The 15,937-nt window shown below is 42.9% G+C and overlaps 1 long non-coding RNA gene across 6 annotated transcripts in view; it reads right to left on the reverse strand.

The window, feature by feature from the left end:
* The window catches only part of LOC127487206 (uncharacterized), a 330,743-nt gene that overhangs the window by 62,682 nt on the left and 252,124 nt on the right, over positions 1 to 15,937 (reverse strand). For 4 of the 6 annotated variants that reach the window (XR_016214442.1, XR_016214440.1, XR_016214436.1 and 1 more), the window contains one exon: positions 13,804 to 13,877. This is a non-coding gene — a long non-coding RNA (uncharacterized LOC127487206). Of the gene's footprint in view, positions 1 to 3,573; positions 5,500 to 8,819; positions 9,162 to 13,803; positions 13,878 to 15,937 lie in introns of those variants that run through there. The other 2 variants (XR_016214439.1, XR_016214437.1) reach the window with 2 other exon arrangements.

Genomic DNA, 15,937 nt, shown 5'->3' on the forward strand with positions numbered 1-15,937 from the left:
TTGGGATCATGAATTCTAGATCTGGGTGGCCTTGGAAAAGTCGCTATTTCTCTGCATCTGTGTTGTTTCTTTCTTTCTTTGTATGATTTGCAAGGCAGAGATACGGAGACAGAGAAAGAGAGAAAGGAAAATATTCCAACCACTAATTCTTTCCCCTAAAGTCCCTCAACAATCAACGCTGGGCCAGACTAAAGCCAAGAGCCAAGAACTCCATCTGTCTTCCATGTGGGAGGCAAAGACGCAAGTATGTGGGCCATGATCTGATGCCTCCCAGACAAATTAACAAGAAGTAGTCAAAGCGGAACTCAAACTCAGGCACTCTAATATGGAAGGTGAGTGTCCCAAGCTGTGTCTTCCCATGCAACGCTACAACTCCTGTCCCTATACTTGTGTTGTTTCTAAGGACAGGATACTTTCAGCTCAATAATGTCATTCTTCTGTGACAAAACTATGACAAACAATGTTATTCTCTCCTGTTGATTTTCCAAACCTCACATTTGCAAATCAATTTTCCATACTTTCTGTTGCATCAGAAAGTTCCAGCCATCAAAGGCAGTAAAGAAAATATTGTAAGCATCAGATTTCATAGACAGGGGAGAGGAGGTGGACCAGCAGAGACCCAAAGTGAGAAGACAAATAAAGGTGATCTTGACTTTAATACTATCCGCTCATCAGCTGTGTCTGAAGTTCGTTCCCTAAGATTTTTCATTTTTCATTCACTGAAAGCAGTGTGTGACTTACCATTAATGTGCATTTTAGTGAGTACACATAAAATATAAAAATGGGGTAAAATTTAAATAAATGACAGAGGAAATTGAGTTATCAGAAATAGCTGTTATGTGAATTTAGTAAGAATATGAGATACGACTCAATAATTAATGTAGTCTCTAGTCTCATACATGATGATAAGACAGTGCCATGATATCAAATGGGAAAGAAGTGCACCAAGCATCAGTGAACACTTTTAAGAAGGAAATGGGAAAAAGAGGGAAAGCATGAAACAGCAACAGAGCCTTTAGATAAAAGGTGAATGAAAAGTGTAACCCTCAGGGTAGGGAAGTCCCTTGGACTGGAAAGTCATGCTCTGAGTGCGGAGTTGTGGGACCTCTGCTCTCAACCCTGTTAGCCTTTCACAGCTTCACAGGAAACATCGCAAGTAGTGTGTTCCCTCGGAGTCTGGGCCAGGGGGCAAGTTCTGTCCTACTTTTTCATCCCCAAGTTCTCTTTGGTTGCTTTCACTGACCTTCATGAGCCTTCGTGTCAAAGATTTTCTCCCTTCCTAACTTTCCGGAGATAGCCACGTGATACCCATGAGATTTTAGCTTAGCCAACACACGTCAATGGTGACCTGCAGAGTGGACAGGCACCAAGAGGCCTGGGGGCAGGTTGACAGCTAAGGGCAGCTCTGCAGCCCCTAAGATCCCTGGTTCCTTGTCAATGAACTTGCGACAGAAATGACGAACACTTTGCTAACAAAATCTTTTTCCTATTCATTGCCTCACTTAAGTCGTATGATGACCCTGCGAGTAGATATTGTCACACCAACAGCATTTCACAAAGGAATTAGAAACCGGATTCCTAAGTGCAGATTCCTAAGAATTTCTGCACTGACAGGAAGGCTGGTTCTATCTAGAGGGGAAATTACTTGTTCTTAGGGAACCAGGCTCTGGCACGCCTCTGGGGCCTCCATCACTGCTCTCACAATACAGTCAGAGCTGTGAACAGAGACAGAAGGCACCTGTCCTCAGAAAGCCACCATGTGAGTGGGAGAGGGAAAAGGCCATGCACTAGGGACGCAAACAACAAACATCCAGAGGAAAGTGGAGTGATGAGGAACACAAAGCGAGTCGTGGGACAGGAAAGCAAGGGGGGTCTTGAAGCTGCTGCAATGGTGATGGTCAGAGAAACACCTGCTAAGTAGAGGACAACTGTCCTCAGTGTCCTGAGGAGGAGACGGCATGCACAGCCCTACAAACGGTCCTTCCCAACACATGACTTCTCCAGTAGAGTCCGCCTGTTATTCCCAGAAGTCAGCAAGATGAACTGTAGGGATGGGGGAGAATGATACAAAGCAAAGGGAGAGCGCCAGGAGCCAGAATTCATGGGACCTTTTTAGGTAAAGGTAAGGAATTAGGGTTTTACTCAAATGGTTATAAGCATTAAAGCCCAGGAGGAGAAACGGACAAGCAGTCAGTGGCACACCTAGAGACCAGACACACCTGTGATAGCACAACTTCAAGCAGTCTCCTATCATCTGTGCATGTGACTACCCATCCAAGGATTCACTGGTTCAATTCTTCAATCTCTCATTCAGTCAAGGAGCTTCTATTTATTTTGTCCACATGGTACCAAGAACTGTAGGCTACAGGTGAGAGACTGAATGAGGCACACAACACTGCCACGTCCCCCAAGGAGCTTGCAGTCTGATTGGAAAAGGTAAAAAGAAAAAAAAAAAGGTCCAAGACCTAGATTCTTGCTGATCTAGATCTAAACCACAGACTGAATCCTGCATTGCCGTTCACATTTACAGTCATGTAGTTCGTGGACAGCTCCTTAGAAGGCATCATGGAGGACCCTGCGGTACCAGGTCCCCTGTGGGATAACAGAAAATACACGGAACCAAAAACTCGGAGACACACACCTTGTATGTCACGCCTAAGGCAAGTATCAGAGCTCACCTGCGACTTCTCCCCAGATCAGAGACCACATTAGACGGTGAAGATCAAAGAGCTAAACGGATGCCTGTACGTGGAATCCTCTCAAGTCAGAGCTGAGAGGAAACCTGAGGATCAGGGTCTTCTTCTCTCGTTTTACAGGAGTTGAAGGGAAACGGGGGTCTGTATGGCATAAAGAAAACCCCAGAACCTGTGCTTTCACAGGCCCACTCACCTGCTTTTCCGTGTTCCCTCCTATCAGTGCAAGAGAGTCTACATTTTAAACATTTTTTCTCTTTTTCCTCTACATGAAGCATTAAGCCATTTGAATTTAAAGCTAGTTGTGTATTCACGGCAGTGTTATTATATCCTCCAAATATAAGGACATGATTTTAAGACATCATACGTCATAAAATAGATTACAGAGAACACATAGACACTCTTCATGCTGAGAACATCACCGTTAGAACTCCATTGGAATATATAGCTTAACCTGTTAGTTATTTTACACCCATATAATTGTATGTTTCTCCCTCATATGACTGTAATCCATTCACAACCTCTGTGTCAATCTGTGTTTTTCAATTCACCCTCACATTTGGACATTAGAAAAATCAGTACAGATGGATTCTCTTTATGATATTAATGGTTACAAGGGATTCATTTAGAGGATTTTACCACAACTTATTTACTTCTCTTTAAACATTATCTATGTGGTTAGCAAAAACCAGACATCTTTGCATGTTGTATTTTTGTGACAGCACTCTCTTATGAGAGATGCTGAAAGCTCAGTGCATTTTTGACATTTTTTTCAAACGTTTTTATTTATTTATTTATTTATTTATTTGAAAGGAAGAGTTATAGAGAGAGAAACAGACAAACAGCAAAATCTTCCATTCACTGCTTTACTTCCCAAATGGCCCCAATGATTGGGCTAGACCAGGCCAAAGCCAGGAGCCAGGAGCTTCTTCCAGGTCTTCCATGTGGGTGCAGGGGCCCAAGCCCTTGGGCCACCCTCGGCTGCTTTCCCAGGCACATTAGCTGGTGCAGAAGGAGGGTAGCTGAGACTTGCAACAGTGCCCACGTGGGAAGCTGGCACTGCAGGCCATGGCTTTAACCTGCACTGGCCCTGGCATGTATTTCACCAACTTAGGATGGGTTTGTTAGGATATAACCTCAATCTACGTGCTAAATTAGTGATAAAGATTGTCAGGTTATCATCTAGAAATAGTTACACCTGCATCAACACTGTCTTAGAAAAATTTGTGGGGGCAGAAGATGGAGAAGGAGGGAGGAGGGAGATCAATACCAATCCTTCACAATGACAAGGATCAAGCGGCTGCACGGGCAGGGCTCACGTTGACCTGACTCATTTAGATAGGTTCAAGCTCCATCTCGTTGTTTGATATGCATTTTAACAGAAGAATTCTCTTCTGCTGACACTGCACATACCATGACAGTTTTCCACACATCCTTCTCATTGTAATTTCTCAAAAGGCCCCTGTTCACCTTGCACATTTTCTCCTGCATTATTTTAAACTGTCTTCATCAATTGCAAAAGCCCTCTGTGCATCAAAGATACCTCACAAAGATTACTAAGATGAGTTTTTAATAAAGCCTCAATGTAAACTGTTATTTCTTTCGATCTTTGTGTACCTTTCTATTCGATGCATATGGCAGTGTATGATTTAAACTGCTGAGATTTTATTACTCTTTCCCAAAGTCTTGAATTAGGTTCAGCAAAACAACACTGAGGTCAAAGTTATGCGTGTTGTCTAGGGTGGTGATGATTTTCAGTGGCTTTAGAATAAACATCTAACCTTATGCAAACATCATTCTGAGGCCTGTCTTGTGCCTGAGAAACATGAGTATGGCTGAAGTCAAGGCAGCCTACTGGGTGGATGGCACCATGATGCCACTCTCCTACCTCCAAGTGGGTCCCTATCATCTTGGAATACACATAATCGCTCCTTATTAACAGACTCATGGGGAAAATGCTTTTAAAGCTCTAAGGATGCCAAAAGTCAGAGATTAAACTAAAATTTTTCAGAGGATGTTGAAAACATTATTCCCACAGTCACAGAATCCTTTGTGCAGAGCAAAGTTAATTACTTTGAATACTTATAAATCCAAATTACAAAGTTGTTGACTCAATAGGATTTTGGACTTCAGACGAAAAAAAAAGAAGTCACTCTCCACGTTGGATTCTCTCATTCTTCCTATTGGAGAAGAGACTGGTGCAGATATTCATGTGTACGTATTTTAAGCAAACCTGACAATGAGGAACAGGTTTGTCTTCTACTAAAAGTCTATGTAAATCTCATCCACCAGTAAATCAGGATACGTCTGCTATTAAAAGCACAAGTGTGCCCCCTTCTGAATAAACGAAATATTGAGTTCAGTATTTGCACTTCCAATAACAACCTCCCTCCTCGCTGGGCCAAACTGAATAAATGAATTTGGGCAAATACCAGTAGCAAGTTACATGAAGGCTCTTCCAGAAACACTATGATTGGAGATTTTTTGGTAGAAAATATCCCAATAGTATCTGCTGTGCTTTCCATAATTGTTTGTCTTTTTGCACAGATGGAATCTTCTAAAATAGACCTTCCAGAAGAAACTTTGATCTTATTGAGGAAGGAGAATCAAAAGCCAGGGAGCCATACAGCCCAATGTGGAGAGAAGAGAGACGTCCCCTGTGTGGGAAGTGGAACTGGATGGGACATGCCAGGGAGAAGAAAAGCGACTTGCTATGGAGACAGTTCAATCATGCTTGGCACGGCTGGCACGCAAGTTACGGAGCTGTGTTGAAGTCAAGTCCTATTTTTCTCTCTGTGTTCCGCAGCTGAGAAAACAGACACCACAATGATCAAGTGGGGTTTGGAAAATCATGTAATAACGAAGCCGTATATTTCTACTCTCCAATCGTGTGCTCTACCTACAGGAAAGCACAGTAATCCAGATCAACTCTGCTGGAAGTTTAATATTATCCATTAGATTCTGTCTTCAAAACCAAACATTTCATTCTAGATTCTCTTTCTGCAAATTCAGAACCAAGAACAATTTTTGAATAAAATGCAGCACCACACCGGATTTGATACCATTGGACACCGTCACTCAGCTTTTTAAAAACTGCTATGAAAACAAAATGTGGCAAGCATGGCAATGGCAACAGTTACAATAATGAAAATGACAATGCACCTTAAGTTGAGACATCACTACAACTTGATAGTTAAACAATCATTTAAATTATAGTTAAAGGGAGGCCCAGCACTGTGACATAGAGGGTAAGGCCACCGTCTGCAGTGCTGGCATCCCATTTGGGCACCAGTTCAAGTTCAGGGTGCTCCACTTCTGATCCAGCTCTCTGCTATGGGAAGGCAGTGCAAGATGGCCCAAGTCCTTGAGCCCCTGCGCTCACGTGGGAGACCTGGAGGAAACTCCTGACTCCTAGCTTAGGACCAGCTCAACTCCAGTCATTGTGTCAATTTGTGGGAATGAGCCACCAGATGGAATCTCAATCTCTCAATCTCTCAATCAATCTCTCTCTCTCTCTCTCTCTCTCTCTCTCTCTCTCCTTTCCTCTGCCTTTCAAATAAATAAATACATCTGAAAAATTATAGTTAAGGGGTATCCTAAGTTGTTTGAATTAACAGGAATAAACTTAAAACTAAGATCTCCAATTCACAGTAAGGGTGTATGGCCTTTGTCTTATATTTACTGTTATAAAGGCAAAAACAGTTTGTCTCCTTTCAAATACAAAAGTCATATGATTAAACCAAAGCTAATGCAAGAAGTGTAGTGGGATGGGTAGTTTGGATTCCAAAACTTAGTATATCAATAAAGACACAAACGAGAGACTTCAGAAGTTCATGGAAAGCGTGTATTATGAAAACATAGATTTCAAACATTTTGGCTAAAACAAAACTTCCATTTTTCCAACAAACTTTTTGAGGTCTGGTTGCATTGACAAAATTTGTTTAAATACTCCGTAGTTTCACAGACATCATCACTTCTTGGCCATCTCACTGAGTCAAATTTAGTTTTTCATATCACATGTAAAAATCTATGTCTATGAATCATTCTATTTCCTCTAATATCACAAAAAAACTCCACACTGATGTTATCAGAATCATGAATTACATGATCAAACATCTTACATGGAATAAAGTTGGGAATCATTTTAAGTTCTTTTCAAAATCCTTCACCCATGATTCTATAAAGATTCCACATAGAATAATTCCAACACTATTACTGAGTAAAGTCTTCAGAATGATGCCTTAAGCATCTTAAAACATGTTGGATTCTTTAAATTGTTGCCCTCAATGGATAAAAATGACTAAGAGAACCACATTTGTAATTGTCAGCTGCCATATGGCTTATACTTTTGCTAATGATCAATCCCAAGATGAAATCAATCACTGGACAAATATCGTTATCAATCTGTGAAATGTGTACACTAACGGCTGTCTTCCTTCCCCACGCCACATCTCCAACTTGTGCCAATGTGGATGGATCTTTAACCTATACCCACCCTTCCCTGCTGTAAGCTTTAAACTCATCGGTTGCATTTAGAACGGCACTTGGCCAAGTATTCATTTTCAAAGAACATTTATAGAATCCATGCAAATAAAAAGCTGTTTGATTAGATTAATGGGCATTGTACTTTCACTACTGAAAATATGCTCCCATCTAAAACACACACTATGATCATCAACTCACAGAGTCACTGATGATGATTCCTAACTATGCAATGAACCGTCTTGTAGAATAAACAACCTCCACAGTTCTTATTAGAGAAACTTCAGAAACATTCAGACTAGTAATTATGTTGAATAATAGCTTAATTTAAATTGTAAATTCAAGTTGAATTGTTTATTTCATTTCCACTGTGTGTTACACTTCACATAGAAAGGAGCTACGCATACTCATGAATCAGTATGGACAATGCAGAATTAATATTGAAAGTAAATGTATTTTATTTCCATGGTTCTTGAAAGCTCAGATACTGAGCTCAGCATTACCTCTGCCTCTTAGCCCTTACTCCACTGTACGTGTGCAACACCTCTTTCTTTCAACTGGAAATACAAGGACACTTCTCAAAGTACATGGAAATTGAAATTAAAAGGGAAGTTTATTTTGGCACATTTAAAAAAATCACACATAATTTTTTTCATTACACCAATTTTCCATTAACTATCCAAAAATCCATCATAAGCATTAACTTTAAAATTTCGTCACTGAGACGAGTGTTGTGGTGTAGTAGGTAAAGCCACCCCACGTAATGCTGGCATCCCATATGGCCGCCGGGTTGTGTCCTGGCTGCTCCACTTCCCACCCAGCTCCCTGCTGATGGCCTGGGAGAAACAGAAGAATATGGCCCAAGTATTTGGGCCTCTGCCTCCCATGTGGGAGACTGGGATGAAGCTCCAGGCTTTGGCCTGGCCCAGCTCTGGCCATTGCAGCCATCTGGGGAGTGAATCAGCATATGGAAAACATCTCTCTCTGTCTCTCCCTCTCTTTTTCTAACTGTGACTTTCAAGTAAACAAAAAATTAAAAATACATTGCACTACATTTTAATTCTACTTTTCGATGAACATTCTGAGGCTTCCTTGTATGCCACGTGTTTTTCCCCTGAGAACGACTTAGGTATAATTAATATTATCCAGCACTGCCTTTCAGGAGTTCATATTTAACTTTCTGTGAATAACTTATTTTTATTCACACCACATGTAATTCCCTTTGTGAATTACTGCACATCACTTTCATTTGTGAATCTACATTGCTATCTTGTCATCGCTATATGAGAGAAAGACTTGGAATGCCGGCCTGGCTAATCAGCACAGTAGAATCCCTTGACCACAGAGAGTGGCTCAAGGTAGACACCAAATAAAATGGATAAATTTCACTAGAGTCTTGGATTAGAGCAGCTGAAATCTCACAGTGTCAACAGCAAAGTCTGTCCAGGATGTGGGACAAAAAAAAAAAAAAAATCATTCATATGGTAGGAATGGGAATTCCATGACATTTTTTAAGACAGGGATGCAGGGCACGTGAGGCTAGCCATAGCCTTACCATGCAACTGAGCAATGACACTGCTCAGTGTTTATCCAAATAACATACACATGAAAGTTCACACAAACCTGCCCACTAACATTTAGAGTAACTTTATTCATAATTACTGAATGGTGGAAACATTCAAGATAGCCTCCAACAAATGAATGATGGAAAAACAAACTGGGGGATATCCTTACAACTGAGTATTAGAGACAAAAAGAAATGACCTACTAAGGCAGGAGAAAGGAACTCTAGATGCAAACTGCTGAGTGAAAGAAGACCATCCTAAAAAGCTACCCTCTGTAAGATTCCCACATGCGACATTCTGCAAAAATCAAACTCTGGTGACGGTAAAAGCATCGCTGGTGCTGTGTGTTCAACAGGAGGGAGGGAAGGGCGAACTGGCGGATCTGGGGATTTTTTCATGAATGAGGCTATTCTGTGGGAAGCTGAAATATAACGACAGATATGTGGCATTACGCATTTCTGAAAATTCATGTTACCTCACAACAGAAAGTGAACACTAGTATAAAGTATGGACCTTAATTAACAATAATATATTAGTACTGATTCATCAATTATAATAAATGTACTCCATTCATGCAAGATGTTAATAGGGGAACCGTGTATGGGGGAGAAAAATATTGGGCAATTCTGTATTTTCTGCTCAATTTTTATGTAATAATGAAAGCAACCCCCCATAAAGTCTATTAATCAACCAAAAAAAAAGATATAATGAAGCACAATTCTGAAAATTCTGTTGGAATTACTTAGGAACTTGCTAAAGATTCATTGGTGGCTACCATGTGAAGAAAATAAAGCTAGTATCTGATAATCTAAAGTGTGTAACAGGAAACGAGTAACAGAAAGAGACAAAATCTTGCATTTTCTCAGCTTTTTGGAGGCCAGCTGTGCTTGAACCCAGAGCCACCCCTAAGCCATTCATTTATTTCAGCCATTGGAACACTTTCTGGTAGATGGAGTTGAGTTTCCTCCTACTTACGACCCAAAGACTCTGAAACAATGCAGTTGGACAGATGCAGACCAAAACTGAAGCACTGGTTTTAGATTATGAGTTATAATCAGCATATTTTTACAGGGAGGTAAGGGACATTTCCAAATCACACTGGTCACAGACCTCTAGTAAAACCATTAAAGACCAGGAAAGACACTGTATCTTCCAGACACAGCTTTCAACACTGGGTATGGCAGAGCCCTGGACAGTCAGTGAAATTCCTGGTGACCTCCGAAGACCAAGTGGAGCCAACAGAAGACGAAGATCATCCCAGGAAAACGCTCCCAAATGCTGAAGACAGCTTCTCTGTGTTAACTACCAAGCATCTTTTGTTACATTGTTACTATTCCTTTGAACAAAGCACTATTCAGTCAAGAAAAAGTTTCAAAATCCCTCCACCAGACATGATTAGTAGCTCCATGTCCTAAAGAAGCAGTAAGCAGGATGAGGAAGAGGTGAATCGTGACCCAGAGCTGAACTGAGTGGTTCCCATGGTGACACCACGTAAACTCGCTGGGTCAGAGTAACCTGCCACATTGCTGAAACACGCCACAGGGGCAAGCAGAGGCCAGCATGCTGGTGGATCTGTGCTGCTCTCTAACGTAGTAGAAACAGGGAGACAAGAAATGTGCACAGCAAAGTTCCGAGTGCAAGCACCAGGCGTCCGTGACCTTGTGCACACCTTGTAGAGGACTAAGGGCTCTGGTCTGACGAGGACTCTCTCAAGGTGCTCTTCACAAACAGCAGGTTTTGTCCAGGACCTTGCAGTCCATGGCCCCTGGTGAAACATGGGCATGGACGAACACTGCTCCCTGGGGGTCCTGAAAGCAGTGGCTCTGCTTCTGTCTCGGGAGCCCCAGTAGGACAGTCCCTGCTTGTCAGCCAGCATAGGTGGGGGTACTTCCATCTCGACGCCATAATTCCAGAAAGCCTGCTGCCAGAGGCATACTCACCGTCATCAAAGATTCCCTCAGAATCACAGAGCATCTTCTTCCCAGCCAGTGTCAAGGCATCATTTCCTACCCTAACGTTTTTCAAGACAAATTCTCAGAAATCTGATTCAATTTATTGTTTATATGGAGGTTCACTTCTATTCACTGAATCCATGCTTTCTGACAAGCAAGATTCTGTTGAAAAGACTTGCAGGGCCAGTGCCGCAGCTCACTAGGCTAATCCTCCGCCTTGTGGTGCCGGCTCACCAGGTTCTAGTCCCGGTCGGGGCGCCGGATTCTGCCCCTCTTCCAGGCCAGCTCTCTGCTGTGGCCAGGGAGTGCAGTGGAGGATGGCCCAAGTGCTTGGGCCCTGCACCCCATGGGAGACCAGGAGAAGCACCTGGCTCCTGCCATCGGATCAGCGCGGTGCGCCTGCCGCAGCGCGCCAGCCATGGCAGCCATTGGAGGATGAACCAACGGCAAAGGAAGACCTTTCTCTCTTTCTCTCTCTCTCACTGTCCACTCTGCCTACCCCCCCCCCCCAAAAAGACTAGCATGCAGCTACAATCATGTAGTCATCAATGATGGCAATAAAAGAGTAGGAACAATTAATTCTTGCACCACGCTGCACTTTTCAAAGGCTGTGAAATCATCACCCCAATTTAGGAACTTCTGATTTCCACACAAAACACTAACTGAATTCTCTAAGTTGTCCTGAGGAATCTTACCCCCAATAGCTGTGTGTTTATTAGCAGGTGCAATCGGCTATCCTGCCAACTGGGAATCCTGCTGTGAATGTGGGTTCCCATATTGCTGTGTGGGAAGCCATCGTGACACTGGCTTCTGATCCACCCATGGAAATAGCAGATCTCACAGGCGCCCACCCTACACAAAGCATCAGGGACAGTTTTCCTCTTTTCTATTTGTAAAAAGCAGGAGCAGATGATCTGGGTAACTTGAGGGGGTGGAGATAAAAATTCCCCAGCTATTTCTTGCGCATCACAGCCACAAGAAAGGTTTCAAGAATGACTGGAGGCAGCAATGCACAATTTTGGACTCAGATCTTACCTCCACTGCTCTTTCAGGCAGGGAACATAATAAGAGTGTTTTTCTTTTTATCTCAAACTTCTGGCAAAAGTGTCAGGAAAAGAGGATTAATCCAGTTTCTGAAAAACTGTTTTTAGTCCTAAGAAACATGGAAAGCAATTTTTATGAGCATTCTGAATGATTTTTTTGATGCCACTGGTACTGAAGACGAAAACATAGCAAGTTACAGCTCCACTTTCTTTTTAATTAGTCATATTTATAGGTCGATGTAGCTTTATATAGCAGCCTCTATTCTTTGATGAGTGCTCACCCTTCAAAGAACAGCTTCTGATAAAATCAACTGGGAAGAATTTTCCTACAGAATTCCTTTCCCACCAGACACTTTGATGTGAATTTGAACATGCTCGTTCATCATTATACCAGTAAGATAATCCACATTAGAGTTCCCTTCTCACTGATAAGATTTTGACTTTTAGGATAATTATTTGCAAGCTCAATATGATCTTACTGAAATCTCACAAGAAATTGCAAGCAGTCATCAAAACCTACTCACAGAACCCCATGTTCACCTACCCAACTTCAAACACACCATTCTTTGCAGAGAGACACATATTTTATTTTACTGTTATGCGGAGACAATATCATGTCATATTTAAAACAAAATTCTCACCCTGGATCCTGGGCTCAGGTTGTGACAAAATGAGATCCCAGACCGTGCCTTTATACAACAGGCTGTTAGAATAATGTCAAAAAAGGCTAAGCAAGAGGTAGCACTTCTTATTTAGACTGTTTTTAGACCAGCTTTAAGCTTGCAGGAAAATTCTGAGAGATGTACAAATCCACAAATGCACAACTTCCCCTGTTATCAACATCTCCAACCAGGGTGGTTCAATTGCTAACCTGACACATCTGCTTGGACACATCATTACCATCCAAGGTGTCTGGTTCACATTAGGCTTCCAGCCTGGTGATGTGCAGCCCATGGGTTTGGACAGATGTAGAACAGTACAAACCCTCCCTCATAGCATCACACACAGTATTCCAACAGCATAAACCTCAGAACCTCCTCATCCACGCTCTATCCAGTCATCCCATCCCTCCTCACCAAACCTTGCCGCCCACTACCTTTTCTATGGCCTCCAGATTTTATTGAGTATTTCTTCTACCAGCTGAAGTAGCTTTGCCAATCAAACCAATTTCCAGTGTTAAGAGCTGGCTGACATGTTACTCAGAGTCTAATGATTTTTCACTTGAGAGAATTTTCTTTACTCAAATGTTACCTATCAAGGGACAGCAGGTGCACATATTTTTTTTTTTTTTTTTGACAGGCAGAGTGGACAGTGAGAGAGAGAGAGAGAGAGAGAGAAAGGTCTTCCTTTTTTTTTTTTTTTTTTTTTTTTTGACAGGCAGAGTGGACAGTGAGAGAGAGAGAGACAGAGAGAGAAAGGTCTTCCTTTTGCCGTTGGTTCACCCTCCAATGGCCGCCGCGGCCGGCGCGCTGCGGCCGGCGCACCGCGCTAATCCGATGGCAGGAGCCAGGAGCCAGGTGCTTTTCCTGGTCTCCCATGGGGTGCAGGGCCCAAGCACCTGGGCCATCCTCCACTGCACTCCCTGGCCACAGCAGAGAGCTGGCCTGGAAGAGGGGCAACTGGGACAGAATCCGGCGCCCCGACCGGGACTAGAACCCGGTGTTGCCGGCGCCGCTAGGCGGAGGATTAGCCTAGTGAGCCGCGGCGCCGGCCTTGGTGCACATATTTAAATAGTTCACTATTGCCAGTTCCCATGCTTCCCCCCCACCAACACGTGGCTGCCCTGAGACATAGATGGGATGCCTACCACATGGAAAGCTCTGCTCATGCTGTAAATCTGATCTCTCACTGCAACTGTCCCTATTGCTGTTCTGAGACACACATCTCCTTGCACAATTCAGGAAGGAGAAATGAAAATAATTTATACTAGAATTAGTTCTAAGTATAACACTGACCCCTACTAAGTCATATTTAATTTACCTCTTGGCATTGGGTCAACCATGTTAGACCCAAAGTAAGCAGACACGACTTTCATTACCACATCTTTAAGCAGACACATGCCACCTACCAGATAAAATCTTCATAGTCCTTCCTTCAGCCTGTGTTGTCACACCGTGGCAGGGTTCCATGCACTTAATGCACCTGCAACAAGCATGGAGAAAGAACACTAAGACATTTTCCTTTGGTAGATGTCTGAGCTAGTGAGAAAGAATTTTAGAGACACCATTATCTAGCCCATTCAATTTTACAACCGGAGATCCTTAAGCTCAAACTGGTAGACCTAAATCTTCTTTCTCCTAGTTTCTAACATGCAGCCTGGTGTGCCTCCTACTGAGTCCTTCAAGCCACACAGGTAGTACGTGTCACTTTGGTTATTTATCAACGTCGCTGCACAATGTGTAATGAGAGGTGCAGTGGACAAAGCACAACCGTTTTGCAATTCTCTTGGTTAAGATTTTCAGATCTGGAGCCAGTTCCTCCAGGTTTAGGAGGGAGCTCTGTCCCCTACCAGCTATGTAATGAACTTGACCTCCCTCTCCAGCTGTTACTATCTGTAGAATGTTACTCAGCACCAACCACTCAGGTGTGTGTGCTACTAGGATCCGTGGAAAGGATCCAGTGAAGGACACAGCACACAGTGCCCAAGAACTCTTACCCACTGTGAACCCTCTTCAGAACACCGTCTGCCATCTGTATTGGTCTTCACTTCTTCCCCTTCTTCTCCAGAATGAAAATAAAAGGCAATCTGAAAATATTCCAGCAGGTGTCCAAACTCCATTTTCCTAAACAGTGAGTTTTCTAAGGAGTGTGCGTGGAGACTTACTTGTACAATACTGGATAAAGTATATACAAAGGAATGAATGGGAAGAAAAGTGTCAGGGGTAAGGTGCAGACGGTTTCCCTTTCAGCCCAACATTGATTTTTGTCAAAGGACTTTGGATTCTCTGGGGAAGTCCTGGTCGATGTCTCTATTAAGGACTGTAAAGTTCCCTCTTCCATGGACGTGCTGCATAGATGCCACAGTAGGAACTGACAAAGCCACCGTTCACTGCTCTGGAAGACTTTCCAGGGAGACTATTTTCAGCAGAAAGTGGTGTGTTGGCGAAACATTTTCTTCCGTGAAACTCGTCGAATCAATTGATAAAATGCATATAGTTACACGAGATTAAATATGAATTTATTGTTATCCTACCAACACCCACAAATAGAAATGAGGAAAACTGCCTACCTCCATTCTCCATGTATACAAAAAAACCTCTTTGGGTCACAGACAAGGCAAGCTGAATCAGTATAATGCTAGTGTCTCTACACTTGAGTACGTGGTCACAAACCATAGCATAGTTTTTAAAGATCGTTATTGCTTATTTGAAAGGCAGAGTGATAGAGGAAGAGAGAGAGACAAACAGAAAGAGAGAGAGAGAATCCACACTCCCCTAATGGTCACACAGCCACAGCTGGGCCAGGTCAAAAACAGGAGCCAGGAACTTCACCCCAGTCCCCTAAAGGGTATCAGGGACCCAAACACTTGAGTCATCAATTACTGTTTCCAAGTCACGTCAGCAAGGAACTGGATCGGAAGTGGAGTAGACAGAACTCAGATCAGCACTCAATATGGAAGGTGGGTCTCCCAAAAAATGGTTCAACCAGCTGTCCCAGCACACTCACACCTCAGACCACGGCATGTTATTCCTATGAAATGTATACAACCCAACATACATACATGCCAAAACAAAGGAAGTGCTGGGGTTGTTTTGTTTCTTTCCGATTGTTCACTGATTTTAATAAAATTCACACACAAAAGATGTGTGGGTTGTGGGCCAAAAAGGCGGAAGAAGATAGTGATATGAGGAGGAATCAGGGTGAGCATCCGGCCTAGTGACTGGGACGTCCACCTTCTACATCTGAGTGTCTGGATTCAAGCCCTGGTTCTGGCTCTTGGTCCTGCCCTCAGCTCCCTGATATCTGCACCCTGGGAGGTAGCAGGTGATGGCTCAAGTAGTTGGAGTTACTGTCACACACACGGCAGATCTGGATTGAGGGTGGTTTTTTTTTTTTTTTTTTTTTTTTTTTTTTTTTTTACAGGCAGAGTGGAGAGGGAGAGAGAGAGAGAGAGAGAGAAAGGTCTTCCTTTGCCGTTGGTTCACCCTCCAATGACCGACGTGGCCTGCGCACTGCGGCTGGTGCACCGCGCTGATCCAAAG

This window comes from Oryctolagus cuniculus, chromosome 10, assembly GCF_051225735.1.
Source record: "Oryctolagus cuniculus isolate XC-2025 breed Fujian yellow rabbit chromosome 10, ASM5122573v1, whole genome shotgun sequence".
In the NCBI taxonomy this organism is placed as follows: domain Eukaryota; kingdom Metazoa; phylum Chordata; class Mammalia; order Lagomorpha; family Leporidae; genus Oryctolagus; species Oryctolagus cuniculus.